Source organism: Canis lupus, chromosome 36, assembly GCF_003254725.2.
Source record: "Canis lupus dingo isolate Sandy chromosome 36, ASM325472v2, whole genome shotgun sequence".
NCBI lineage: Eukaryota > Metazoa > Chordata > Mammalia > Carnivora > Canidae > Canis > Canis lupus.
This window is the reverse complement of record NC_064278.1, coordinates 16,486,369-16,498,686: the sequence shown is the minus strand read 5'-3', so window position 1 is coordinate 16,498,686 and position 12,318 is coordinate 16,486,369. Positions and strand designations below refer to the sequence as shown.

General features: G+C 38.1%; 2 protein-coding genes and 1 pseudogene across 3 annotated transcripts in view; 2 read left to right on the top strand and 1 right to left on the bottom strand.

Moving 5' to 3' along the window:
• The window catches only part of SLC25A12 (solute carrier family 25 member 12), a 206,338-nt gene that overhangs the window by 65,027 nt on the left and 128,993 nt on the right, over positions 1 to 12,318 (top strand). The gene's annotated exons all lie outside the window — the stretch shown is intronic.
• The window catches only part of HAT1 (histone acetyltransferase 1), a 67,962-nt gene that overhangs the window by 52,007 nt on the left and 3,637 nt on the right, over positions 1 to 12,318 (bottom strand). The window lies entirely within an intron of this gene.
• On the top strand, positions 9,232 to 9,857 carry LOC112668093 (ATP synthase membrane subunit K, mitochondrial-like; annotated as a pseudogene).

The window sequence follows — 12,318 nt, the reverse complement described above, 5'->3', positions numbered from 1 at the left end:
AATTTTTTCTTTTCAGGAAAATCTGTCACTCAAATTTTTGGAGAAAAATGGAAGATCAGAGCCTAGAATATTAAATGGCACCTTATTACCAACACAGATCAATCTTCTATTTGACTATAAATCCTACTGTTTCCACTCCTATTTATAGTTTCTATATTTCCTAGTTATCAGGATCACTTCAGTAATTTCAGGAAGGACAAAATGCATAAAAGATACAGTCTACACTGTATGTTAACTAACTGGAATTTAAATAAAGACTTGAAGAAAAAAAAAGATACATTCTCCATGTCTTAATAGCCCAAAGCCCAATAATTAATAAATCACTAAGGCACATTAATTTAATTAGTTTTAAAGTTTAATAATGCTTAAGCATTTAACATAGGAACAGTCCATCGACAGGTGCTCATAATGCAGATATAAATGGATTCCAGTTCTCAAGCAGCTTCAGAGATGCTGCTACATATTTCCCATAATATCTAATTGTGCTCTGGACTATAAGTTTATTCATACTCCTGTGTTCTTTTAAAGATTTATCGGTTTATTTTAGAGAGAGCATATGTGCATGGGTAGGAGGAGCAGAAGGAGAGGGAGAAAGAATCCCAAGTGGACTCTGCACTGAGTATGGAACCCCCCTCGTAGGGCTGAATCCTAGGACCATGAGATCACAACCTGAGCCAGAGTCAGACGCTCAACCAACTGCGCCACCCAGGCGCCCCTTACTCTTGTGTCCTTTAAACAACTGAAATCTTAGTGTTTTGACCAATATATACTTTCCTTACCAATGTTAAACTGCAAAATAAGTGTAATTATATTATTTTAAAATGCAGCGGTGAAGGCAGGGCCCAGTATGTCCCTAACAACATTCCCATCAGCTCCACCAGCCTGCAACATTAGTCTTAACATTACAATATACCTTAGAAACCATCATAATTAATTCCATCATATTCTTTATTCCAGCAAATTTTAGTCCAATTCCTAGATTACCCCTTTTTACCTGGATTCTCATCCCCGTAGAGTAGCATAAAACTACTAATCTAATGCCAATTCCCACCCCAATCCAACTACCTGTGATTACTATAAAACTCATGAATCAATTATCACCAAAATTCTCCATATCCCAAACTTCTTCCTTGAATCTTCTATATCTTCTCACCCTAATAGTTTGTGGACAATCTGGCTCTCCCCCAAGACACTGCTTCTATTACAGCCCTCTCAAGTAGTGGCTGCTTTTTCTTTGTAACTGCTGGGACGAACTGTTCTAACTCCTTACTGCTGGTTTCAGATGAAGGTCCTTCTCTTCATATGTTAAGAACAATCAGCTTTGATGCTAATGCCCAATCTTTCCCTCATTCTTTGAGGAACATAGTTTTTGGCTTACTGTCCCTCTTTCGAACATTACTGACTTAAATCTTGGAGATTTAAAAACTCATGAAAATTACTAACTCAGTCTCTCAGTTTCTTGATTCCTTCTCCAAGAATCTTTCACTGTAACTTATTCCCATGACATGCCCTACCTCTTACCAATCATTATCAATAATTATACCCTTTAAATTTCCATGTCAAACACTGTACAATCAATCTTACCACTACCTCTTCCCAGCTCACTCTCTGTGATACCCTAATTCTAATAATTCTTCAACCTCCACCAGGGCTTACAATGTATTGATTAGAACACAATTTTTGCTGTCCTCCCCTCCTTTGTATCCTCAATTTCTTCCCTCTCCATGTAGAAAATCACTCCCTCATAAACATCCTCAACTCCTTTGTTCCAATCTTTGTTATGCCAGCCTAAAACCCCACTCTAGTTATAAATCTGACTATACGCCCACTTTTTGCTATACCCTTGCATCTGCATATGGCTCACCTTGACTTTACATTCATGAGTACTAAACTTGAAGTAGACCCTTAGTGCTACCTGACAATTATACTATAGTTCTCAAGTCTACTCACTCCTCTTGCTTGACAAGATGACTATTTCCTCAAACCCTCCAACATCTTCTAGAATCACATTCTCACCTGATAATTTTGCTTCTTGTTTCACTTAGGAACTAAGCATTCACAAGAGAATCTGCAGACTGGCACTCTATACCTTCCAATTTACTGTAGCCACTACTCCCATAGAATAAGTATGTCTTCCTCTTGTTAAACTGGCAGAGAGAAATTCTCCATGTCCCACCTAAGGCTGATCTCTCCACTGATATTCTTAAGAATATTCTCTCAGATTTTTCAAAGATATCACTCTACAAATACTCCCCATTCTTTTCCTGTATCATTTGTCCCTTCTCTGATAGATCACAAGCATCAGCATAAAAACATGCTGTTATTTCTCCCATGCTTAAATAACTCTTGTTGTAATATTCCTATATGAAAAAGTAGTCTTCAATATAATGCAAGATGAAGAGTAAAAGCTGGACAGAGATAAAGAGATCCCTTTATTACCAGAGATGAAAGAACATCTGTCTACATCTGTATGAGCCTAATACTAGGCCTTCAAAATATATGAAGCATAACTATACTTCACTTAAAAAAAAAAAAGAAAAAAAAACATAAAGCAAAAGCTGACAACTGAAGAAACAAATCCACAATTATAGTTGGAGATTTCAACAGACCTCTCAACTGTTCTGACAGAATAAGTAATTAAAAATCAGCAAAAATATACAAGACTTGAATAACACTATTAAGCCAATTGACATTTATAGAACCCTATATAAAACTGCAGAATATAAATTATTTTCCAACATTCTGACAAAAAAGTTAGATAAAATGGACAATTTCCTTAAAAGACAAAAATTACCAAAACTGACACAAGAAACACCAAATCAGAATAGTATTCAACCTAATAGATTTGTAATTAAAAACCTTCTAACAAAGAAAACTAGACACACAAAGAAAGCTTCATTGATAAATTTTACCAAACATTTAAAGAAGAAATAGTATTAATTTTTTGCAAACTCATTTTAGAAAATGGAAAACAGTTCCCTATTCATTTTATAAGACTAGCAAAACCCTGATACCAAAATTAAACTAAGACACACAAAAAAGATTACATTAAATCTGTAATGAACGTAGGGAGGGACACCTGGGTGGGTCAGCGGTTGAACGCTGTCTGCCTTTGGCTCAGGGCATGATCTCCAAGGTACGGGATCAAGTCCCACATCGGGCTGCTTGCATGGAGCCTGCTTCTCCCTCTGCCTACGTCTCTGCCTCTCTCTGTGTCTATCATGAATAAATAAGTAAAATCTTAAAAAAAAAAAAAAAAAAAAAGAATGTAGGAAGAGTTATCTTAGTAACACTGAGCCCTTCAATTTAAAATTCAATCAAAACTGATTTCATTGAATTTTAAAAACACATAACACCAAACATTCATGAGGATGTGGAATAACCAGAATTATAATACATTGTTGGTGTGAGTATAAATGTACTTGGGAATTCAGTTTGGCAAGTATCTCATAAAGCTAAACATAAAACCACCCTATGACCTAGCAAATTTCTAGCAAATCCACTGCTACAAATTTACCCAAAATAAAACCATATGTCCACAAAAAGACTTGTATAAGAACATTCTTAGCAGAGTTATTTATAATAGCCAAAAACCAAAATGTCTAATAACTGACAAATAGTGATATATCCAACAATAGAATAATATTCAGCAATAAATAGGAATGAACCCCTGATACCTGCAATAAGATGCACCTCAAAAACATCCTGAATGAACAAAATCAGTCATAGTGTATGCATGCATAATTACATTTAAATAAGGTTCTAAAACAGACAAAACTAATTTTGGTGAAAGGAATCAGGACAGTAACATCTTGCAGGGAGTAGGGACTGAAAGGAAAGAAGCAGGGGCACTGGGGTGACACAGTCAGAATTTGACTCTTGGTTTGGGTTCAGGTTGTGATCTCAGGGTTGTGAGATCAAGCTCAGTGTCAGGCTCTGAGCTCAGCTCAGCTTAGCATCTGCTTGAGAGTCCCTCTTCGTCTCCCTCTGTCCCTCCCACTTACCTGTGCATGCTATCTCTTTCTAAAATAAATAAATAAATCTTTGTGAAAGGGAGGGAACAAAGTTCTATCAACTGAGAAGGCCCACTCTCATTAATGTTAGAACACTAACAGCAGTGAGTTCACCTGCTCAGATCTTGGCTTCAAAATGTCATTTTCCTCTTAAAACAAAAAACAAAAATAAAAGCAGGGCTCCTTGGAAAGACGACTGATTCCACAGCTGTGGCAGAGATAACACTTGGGCCTGGAATATTCTATTCCAGAAAGTAATCAAAAGATGAAGTAATCAAATAAAGGAGGAGGAGATATAAAAAAAACACAGAAGCCAGTATGAACTGGGCTCCTACTGGCCAAATCAGGTACACTGTAAGGACCAAAATAAATGATACCTAACAGATTATAATCCACTAAATAAAATAGGAACTAAGTAAGTGAAAGAACTGGAAGTTTGAGGAAAAACTGACAGGGGCTATGAGATCCGCACATCACTCCTGTGATACCCCTACCAAAGATCTGTAACTTGAAATAACTGAGCAAACATCAGATAAACCCAACTAAGGGACATTTTACAAAGTAACTGGTCTGCAATCAGTTCAAAGGTGTCAAGGTCATGAAAGTCAAGAAGAGAACTGACAACTGTTCTAGTCTGAAGGGGCCAAAAGAAACAGGCAACCAAATGTAAGCCGTGATCCTAATCAAACGAGATCCCTTTGCTCTAAAGGGCATGTGGGGACAAGTGGGGCAACTTAGAGGCTGAGAATTAAATGGTGATAATGTATCGATATTAGCTTTCTAATTTTGATGATTATATTCTGGCTATGGATAATAATGCTCTGTTCACAGTAAATACACGTTAAAGAGTATGTGGTGATGGTTCATCAAGTCAGCAATTTCTTCTGAAATAGTTTAGGGATAAAAGGTCTTTGTGTTTATACTTCCAACTTTTCTGTAAGTTTGCAATTGTTTCAAAGACAAAACAAAACAAAGAGGCACGTAAACCACCAGATCTGTTGCATGTCTCAATCTCCCAAAAATTGGGTTTTAAATTCAAACACCCAAAAAGCAGCTATTTTGGGGGGGGGGGGAATCTCCCTCGAACCTCACTGAATCATATACTTAGTGTTTCATTGTTCATGAAGTAGGTATCGCTTTTTAAAGAGCAAAAATAAAGTCATCTAACTTTATCCTGTGTCTTCGTCTAACTGCCCATTGCTCAACTTCACTTTTGAGCAAAATTCTTCATAAACAGCCTATACTCTACTTCTAATTTCTCTCTTCTTGATTTCTCTTAAATTAGTATAAAAAAGTAGATCCTAGGAGTCCATCACTTCTCTTGTTTAAGAAAAAAAATCATCAAATCACTAAATCCCCAGAGTCCTTATGTTACAAGAACTACCAGCAACATTTGACATAGTTGATTACTTCTTCTTCCTTCAAACACTTTTATCATTTGGCTTCTAGACACTTCATCCTCCCAAGCTATCCTCTGTCACAATGGCTTCCTTAATATTCCGTGAACACATCCAGTACATTCTGCACCTGCCATTCTTCTTCGTGTTAACACCCTTCCTCGAGATATCTATGCTGCTCACAAATTCTTTTCTTTTTTTAATCTATTCAAATGTCACCTTAGCAGTAGGACCTAATTACCCTGTATTTTCTCCATAATACAGATCACCATTTTTCACGTATTTCTGTTTCTCATAACCAGAATATAAGCTCCATGAAGACAGGGGCGGGGGGTAGGGCAGAGGACAAGGAAGAGAGAATCTCAAGCAAACTCCCCACTAAGCACAGGGCCTGCACTGGGGGCTTGATCCCATGACCCTGAGATCATGACCTCAGCCAATACCAAGAGGTGGCCACTCAGCCGACTGAGCCACCCAGGTGCTTCCATCCCTTTTTTTTTTTTCTTCTAAAGATTTTATTCATTTATTGATAAGAGACACAGAGAGAGGGGCAGAGACACAGGCAGAGGGAGAAGCAGGCTTCCTGCGGGGAGCCCAATGTGGGACTTGATCCCAGGACCCTGGGATCACACCGTGAGCCAAAGGCAGATGCTCAACCACTGAGCTACCTAGGTGTCCCTCCAGTTCCTTCATTTTTAAAATCAGGATGAGACAAGTAGCAACCTGGGCTGTTGTGAGGATTTAAGAAATAATACCTGCAGAAAACAAAAAGAAAAAAAGAATGCACAGTGGTATTAGTCACCTATTGCTGTGTTAACAAATTAGCTAACAACAAATACTTATGTCACAGTTTCTGAAGGCCAAGAACCTGGATGTGGCTTATTTGGCTGCCCTTGGCTCAGGACCTCTCAGGAGCTTGCAGATGAGCTACTGGCTAGAGATACAGTCATCCCATAACTTGACTGGGGCTGGAAGGCCTGTTTCCAAGCTCATTCACATGGCTCATAGCAGGCTTCGGTTACTTGTGGAGACTTCACTTTTTTGCCACCTGTCTTTACACATAGCACTGCTTACAACATGGCAGCCTGCTTCTTCTAGAACTGGTGATCTAAGAGAGAAAATCGGAGTGCCCATTACAGAATCCAAGTCTTTTATAACCCAACCTTGAAAATGACTTGCATCACTCCTGCTATATGCTATCGGTCACACACAACAGCGTTGTGTGGCAGACCAGGGTATGAACGTCAGGAGGCTGGGTCACTGGGGACCATCTACCATTGGCTCTTAGCACAGTGCGCGACACATAATAAAGCCTAACTACTTGGATAGTGGTAGTATTAAGATATTATGACGATGGGGCACCTGGGTAGCTCAGTGGTTGAGCATCTGCCTTTAGCTCAGGTCATGATCACAGGGTCCTAGGATTGAGTCTTGCATCAGGCTCCCTGCATGGAGCCGGCTTCTCCCTCTGCCTCTGCCTCTGCCTCTGCCTCTCTCTCTCTCTCTGCCTCTCATGAATAAATAAATTAAATCTCTAAAAAAAAATTATGAAAATATATAAAGAAGAGAGTGAAAGTCACTTATAATCCTATCATTTTGATAGAGTAGGCATTCCTAAAATGATTTTTTTCCCTAAGAAGGACTACTAGGAATGCAACCATGATTTTAAAAAATTTCTACCACATCCACAGAAAAAGCTTATAAATTACTGAAATACTAACTTAGGAAAATAAACCTTGAGATCCGTTTATCTTTTCTCTTTGGAGTCTCTATAGCACACCCTTGTGTAGCCTTTCTTGTTTATCCTTCTCTTAGGCACTGTGGCAGTTCTGAATTTGGGGCATCATATACCCTGTCTCTGTCATCAGTAAGTTTATTATTTCCCTATAAGATCAAATAAAAATAGGTCAGGGATGAAAAGAACACATTGGGTTTTAAATTCAAACACCCAAAAAGCAGCTATTTGGGGGGGGGATCCCCCTCGAACCTCACTGAATCATATACTTAGAGTGTGTTTCATTGTTCATGAAGTGGGTATCACTTTTTTTTTTTTTTTTTCTTTTTGGGTATCACTTTTTAAAGAGCAAAAATAAAGTCAACTTACTTTTATCCTGTGTGTTCATCTAGCTGCCCATTGCTCAACTTCACTTTTGAGCAAAATTCTTCATAAACAGCCTACACTCCATTTCTAATTTCTCTCCTCTTTATTTCTCCTAAATTAGTATAAAAAAGCAGATCCTATATTCCATCACTTCTCTCATTTAAGAAATATCATCAAATTGGGACACCTGGGTGCTCAGCGGTTTGGCGCCTGCCTGCCTTTGACCCATGGTGTGTTCCTGGAGTTCCAGGATCAAGTCCCACATCGGGCTTCCTGCATGGAGCCTGCTTCTCCCTCTGCCTGTGTCTCTGTGTCTCTCTCTGTGTCTCTCATGAATAAATAAAATATTTAATAAAAAAAAAGAAAAATCATCAAATCACTAAATCCCCAGAGTCCTTATGTTACAAGAACTACCAGCAACATTTGACATAGTTGATTACTTCCTCCTCCTTCAAACATTTTTATTATTTGGCTTCTAGACACTTCATCCTCCCAAGCTACCCTTCTGTCACAATGGCTTCCTTAATATTCCTTGAATACGTCCAGTACATTCTGCACCTGCCATTCTTTCGTGTATTAACACTCCCCCTTGAGATATCTACAGTGCTCACAAATTCATTTCTTTTATTATCCACTCAAATGTCACCTTAGCAGTAGGATCTAATCACCCTGTATTTTCTCTATAACACAAATCACTATTTTTCATGTATTTCTGTTTCTCATAACCAGAATGTAAGCTCCATGAAGACAATTACTATCTGTATACTGCTGTATCTCCAATGCCAGAGAAATGCCTCCTGCCACTAAGTATAGCTAAGTTAAGTATTTGGCAAACGGTGAATGAAATAAATATAAAATATAAAGCGTCTCTCAGCAGAACAAACAATATGCTGTATTTTAAAACAGATTATATGGCTTTTTTTTTTTAAGATTTTATTTATTCATTCATGAGACAGAGTAACAGAGAGACAGAGAGACAGAGAGAGAGAGGCAGAGACACAGGCAGAGGGAGAAGCAGGCTCCATGCAGGGAGCCCGACGTGGGATTCGATCCCGGGTCTCCAGGATTACACCCTGGGCTAAAGGCGGTGCTAAACTGCTGAGCCACCCGAGCTGCCCGGTTATAGGCCTTTTTGGTAGAATTTAAACCGTACAGTGGAGAGTGTGGGATCAGGGAAAACAAAACACACATTACATAGGTAGAGACAGGAGTGAGAAAGTACAAGAACAGAAAAATTAGATAACAAAAGCAACAAATAATAAAGGAAATAAAATTGGTAGGTAAAAAAAGTATATAATCAAATCCAAGTATGTGCGCTCTGCAAAAGACACACCCAAAAGGGAAGACAGGTTAAAAGTAAATGGAAGGGTCAAAAATGTATCATGCAAACTGCAAAACTTGGAATGAAATCTGAATTGTATTAAGGCAGAAAAACATTCCAACATTAAATGGTATAAGTTCCAGGATCAAGTCCTGCATCGGGCTTCCTGAATGGGGCCTGCTTCTCCCTCTGCCTGTGTCTCTGCCTCTCTCTCTCTCTGAATGAATAAATAAATCTTTAAAAATAAATAAATAAATAGATAGATAGATAGATAAACAAACAAATAATAAATCAAACAAACAAACTGGTGAGGGCATTAAAGCCCTAGTCAAGTAGGAAGGTCAAGAAACATAGTCACAAAGAATACAAAAGTTGACCTTCACCTCCCCCCCACCAAAGTAAGTGCAAAGGAGAAAAACAAATCAATCTCATCTATAAATGGTAATATAAAAATATTTAAATATAAATCTTCATGGCAGGTTAGCTGCATATGTTGAAGGACACAACCACTGGAATTGCTACCTTTTGCAAGATTGAAATCATGGCAGGTCCAGAAACTGATACCCAATTCCATTTCACTGGCATCAAAAAATATTTCAACTCATACTCTCACAGGTAGAATGAATTGTGTATTGGCCACATATTGGAGGCATTGCTTTGATGATTTTATACTTCAAATTAAGGTCTAAAAACACACCAGCTGTGAAAGCAACATAAATGGACTTTAACTTGGACCTCATCTGTTAAGTTCCCATGCTTGGAGAAGCTAATGTCAACTCATCATGTGATACTCAATTTGTACAACAAATTATGAACCTGGAAAAAAATAAAAATAAATAAATAAATAAAATAAAAATAAATATAAGTCTTCATGAATTTGTTAAGATATCTCAAGATATTCAGTTTAGAAATGCAAGAGTAAGAGTGGGTCAATATATAAAGGTATAATAAAATCTATCATACTAATTAAATATTATGTATTATAAACACTGTATATAACATAATCATTATTTCCACTGAAACCAAAATGGCACTTGATAAACTTTAATATGCACGTTTGAATAAAAACTCTTTGCAAAACAAACTATTCTTCAAAGTAGTAAGCAAGGATCATGTTTAGTGGAGAAATACTAGAACCATTCTCATTAAATTAAGGAACAGGGATGACTATAATCATTTTTTTTTTAAGATTTTATTTATTTATTCATGAGAGACACAGACAGAGAGCAAGGCAGAGACACCGGCAGAGGGAGAAGCAGGCTCCATGCAGGGAGCCCGATGTGGGACTCGATCTGGTGACTCCAGGATCACGCCCCGGGCCAAAGACAGGCACTAAACCCTGAGCCACCCCAGCCGCCCTCATTTTTTAACACTGTTCTGAAAGTGTTAGCCAATGTAGTTTGAAAGAGAACGGGGGGCGCCTTCGTGGCTCAGTCGGTTGAGTGTCAAGTCCTGATCTCAGCTCCAGTCTTAATCTCAGGGTTTTGAGTTTAAGCCCATGTTGGGCTCCATGCTGGGTGTGAAGCCTACTTTAAAAAAAGAGAAGGAGGGTAGCTCAAGTGGCTCAGCAGTTTAGCACCACCTTCAGCCCAGGGCCTGATCCTGGAGACCCTGGATCGAATCCCACATCAGGCTCCCTGCATGGAGACTGCTTCTTTCTCCCTCTTGCCTGTGTCTCTGCCTCTCTCTCTCTGTGTCTCTCATGAATAAATAAATAAAATCTTTAAAAAAAAAAAAAAAAGAGAGAGAGAGCACATGCAAAGAACGTATCTATTAAAAACAAAGTGAATTTATGAAAATGATCCAGATAATATGGTTGTAGGCCTGAAAAACACTCAGCTGAAGCCACTTTCCACAAAGTAAGAGAATCTAGAAAATTACCAAGTTTTAAAATATATTAAAAAAAAAAAAAAAACGAGATCCCTGGGTGGCGCAGCGGTTTAGTGCCTGCCTTTGGCCCAGGGCGCGATCCTGGGGACCTGGGATCGAGTCCCACGTCAGGCTCCCGGTGCATGGAGCCTGCTTCTCCCTCTGCCTGTGTCTCTGCCTCTCTCTCTCTCTCTCTGTGTGACTATCATAAATAAATTAAAAAATTAAAAAAAAAAAACAAACCAAAAAGATAATCCAATTAAAAAATAGGCAAAGGATTTGAATAGATACTTCTACAAAGAAGATATACAAATGGCCAATATGCACATGAAAAGATGCTCAAGATCATTAGTCATTAGGGCAATGCAAATCAAAATCACAATAAGATATCATTTTACGTCTACTAGGATGGCTATAATAAAAAAAAAACAGAAAATAACAAGCACTGACAATGATGACAATGATATGGTGAAACTGGAACCTCGTACATTGTTAGTGGGACTATAAAAGTGCAGATACTACGTAAAATAATTTGGCAGTTCCTCAAAGTTAAACACAGAATTAACATACACTCAGTAATTCTATTCCTGGCTATATAGTAAAATAATTGAAAACAGGAACTCAGATACTCATATACTGATGTCCACAGTAGCATTACTTACAAAATCCAAAAGGTAGAAAAGATCCCAAAGTCCATCAACAGATGAATAAACAAAATGTAGTATAAAAACACAATGGAATATTATTAAGCCACGAATAGGAATGAAGTCCTGATATATGCCACAACATGAAATATTTGCTAAGTGAAATAAGTCTCTCATGAATAAACAAATCTTTAAAAAAGTTCTAAAAGTCAACCTGTTCCCGCACTTTACTTGTACTTAATCACACATTTAATCTTTACAACCACTATAAAAATACTATTAACTTTATTATAAGATAAGGAAACTTAGCCATGGAATGCCATGGGACCAGAATTCATGAACAGGCAATTATTTTTTTAAATAGTTTTATTAAGGGGTGCCTGGGTGGTTCAGTCAGTTAAGAGTCTATCTGTGGCTTAGGTTATGATCCTGGGATCCTCAGATCAAGTCCCACATTGAGCTCCCTGATCATCGGGAGTCGGCTTCGCCCTCTCCCTCTCTCCACAGCTTGTGCTCTCCCTCTTTCAAGTAAATAAGTAAAATCTTTTTCTAAAAAAAGCTTTACCTGAGGTATAGTTTACATACCACAAAACTTGTTTTAAGCATATAATTCAGTAATTTTCAGTAAATTTAGAATTGTGTGACCACAGCCAAAATCTAATTTTAAAACACTGCCATTAGGCAGCCTGGGTGGCTCAGCAGCTTAGCGCCACCTTCAGCCCAGGGCATAACCCTGGAGACCCGGGATTGAGTCCCACATCAGGCTCCCTGCGTGGAGCCTGCTTCTCTCTCTGCCTGTGTCTCTGCCTCTCTCTCTCTCTCTCTCTCTGTCTCTCATGAATAAATAAATAAAATCTTAAAAAAAAAAAAAAGAATGTTACTATTAAGAAAAAAAAACCCACTGCCATTGTCCCCAAAAATCTTATGCCCATGTGCAGTTATTCTCTGTTCTCAGAGTCAGCCCCAGGCAACT